The following is a 2,729-nucleotide window of genomic DNA, read 5'->3' on the forward strand; positions in this document are numbered from 1 at the left end:
GAGAAAGTGGTTCTTTTAGAAGTAGAGAGTAGAATGATGGTTACCAGTGGCCAGGGAGGGGAGGGGAGCAGAGAGAAAGAGGAGGAAAAGTTGTAGACTAATGGGCACAACATTATGGTATCCACCCTAAGTGAATCATGTATGTATTGAAACAAAACAGTGTACCCGACAAACATGTACAAGTAAATGCTAAAATATATGAAATTTTAAAAAACCAACTAATTATATATCCACATTCTGGTTTGTGTGCAGGCACCAAGTGAGAAGGTTGAAAAAGGAAAATTTTCTTCAATATTCATTTACCATTTTCCAGCATGTCATATTTCCACATGTATTGACCACTTGTTTAATTTTTATTTTCCCCTAAAAGTTTATTTTTGTCTCATGATATAAAATTATTTACCAATACAAAATAAAGATGATTCCACAGAAGTTGAGGATTTCGTTTATATCATACTATAAAAATAAATGTATAATATTTAATAGTTGAACAAAAGATGTCTGTTTCAAGGAAGATGATCTGTGTCTTGAGGACTTTCCAAGAAATGATCCCTTCACACAGCTCTACCATCTGCTATCATGATTCATCTTCCTTCACTAGAAATTATACAAACCCTGTAGTAACTTATATTTTATTTATAAAATGTGCACCTTTTCAAGTTATTATTCATTGTTTCCCTATGTTATATTCTTGTTTGGAATTATGAGGTTGTGATAAAAAAAAATAAAAATTACTCCACTGAAATTAATGAAGTGTCTAACCATTTATGTCTACTTCTTTTAGCAGCAGTGCTTTCAGGAGGAAATGAAAATTCTTAAGTGAGGATAGTTTTAGTTTTAAATGTACATTAGTTTAAAGGGTCGCAGTGGGTTATCCAGGAATCTCTTCAATGCAGGCTTCACATCCTTGTTACTTGGGCTGTAAATCATAGGGTTCAGCACTGGTATTACTAGGGTGTAGAGAACCGAGGCTATTTTGTCAGTATCTAAAGCATGGTTGGTCCTTGGTTGCAAATACATGAAAAGAAGAGTCCCGTAGTACACAGAGACATCCATCATGTGAGAAGCGCAGGTGGAGAAGGCATTTTGTCATCCCTCTGAGGAACTTATCCTCAGAATGGCAAGGACAATGTTGAAGTAGGATATGAGAACAAAAATAATGGAGAAACGTAAGTTGGTCCCCGAGAAGGTAAATACTGCTGTTTCTGGAAGGTAAGTATCATACCAGGCCAAGGCTAACAAAGGAACATCATCACAGTAGAAATGGTTGATTATGTTGGAAGAGCAGAATGAGAAGGAGAACACACAGGAAGTGACAGTCGCTGCTGTGGTCAGACTTTGGAGGTATGTCAGGAAAACCACCAGATGGCAGATCTGCAGAGACACCACCATCATGTACAGCAGGGGGTTGCAAATAGCCTCATAGCGGTCATAGGCCATTGCTGACAGCATGAAAATCTCAGCCACAGTGAACACTATGAATCCACCCAGCTGGGCTACACAGCCATAGTAAGATATGGTTTTCTTGGTAACCAAGAAGTTAACCAACATTTTAGGGGCAATGGTGGTAGAATTGCCAAGATTGATGATAGCCAAGTGACAGAGGAAAAAGTATATGGGGGTTTGAAGTTGGGAGTCAACACTGGTGAGGGTGATGATGCACAGGTTTCCTGTCACAGTCAGTCCATAGATCCCCAGAAAGACCAGGAAGAGGGCAATCTGGAGCTCTGGATGGTCCGAGACACCCAAGACAATGAACTCAGTCACCCGGGTGAGATTGCCAGAAGGCATTTACTCTGTTGAGTTCAGCTTTGAATGGGAAAAATGGAAACAAAACATAGGTAATAAATTGTTTTTTCTTCCCTTAGATGCTAGGATGTTAAATATTTCATTTAGAATCAGATTATTTTGGCTGACAAACCATTAAAAGTTTCAGTTCTTAATTGTTTTTCTAACCATCTTTTGAAAAATTTAAAAATACACACTCACCAGAAACGAGGCTTGAGAAATATTTATACAAACTTTTTATTCATTTTTTCATGGTTGGATATAGTATATGTAGAGTGAATATTATTATACATGCATAAATTATATTAACATATGGTATTGGATGGATATGTATGCATTCATATATGTGTATATATGCATATATATACATATACATGAACGCACAAGTACACACATTTGTGGGGTGTGTGTGTGTGTTTACAATGACTAAGGACAGCAGGTTTTAGGAAGTTGATGTGCTACGGGGATCTCAAGTTATCTTTTTCTTAGCTTCCATAAGTGTCTTCTCCAGCCCATTCCTTGTCATCAGTCGATTTGGGGATATTCTTTTCTTTTTTTCTTTATTTTATTGTTACTGTATATCCAATGCTTATTACACTGGCATATTCCCATACACTTTACAAACCACAATTTATGCAAGTTCAATGTAAGTCCTACATTGTGGTGCTTTCTCTCACTTAGTTACATTTAATTCTTTATTTTATTCATTTATATTATTTATTATTTATTTATTTTTTATTGGAATATAGTTGACTGTACATATCTGTGGAGTACAGCATTGAATATAAATACTTGTTTGCAATACAGGAATTTCAATATTTCTGGTGGAAACACTTTCAGTACCCTGGAATTTTCCTTATCAATTTTTATCATGCCATTCTGCATCAGCAGCCCATAAAGAGGCCTATATGCCCCCATACTATTCCTCTGATGCATCGTTC

General features: G+C 36.4%; 1 pseudogene; it reads right to left on the reverse strand.

Moving 5' to 3' along the window:
• Positions 1-837: 837 nt before the first annotated feature.
• Positions 838-1,791, reverse strand: LOC134376520 (olfactory receptor 8J2-like; annotated as a pseudogene).
• Between the last annotated feature and the right edge of the window lie 938 nt (positions 1,792-2,729).

This window comes from Cynocephalus volans, chromosome 4 (genome assembly GCF_027409185.1).
Source record: "Cynocephalus volans isolate mCynVol1 chromosome 4, mCynVol1.pri, whole genome shotgun sequence".
Lineage (NCBI taxonomy): Eukaryota > Metazoa > Chordata > Mammalia > Dermoptera > Cynocephalidae > Cynocephalus > Cynocephalus volans.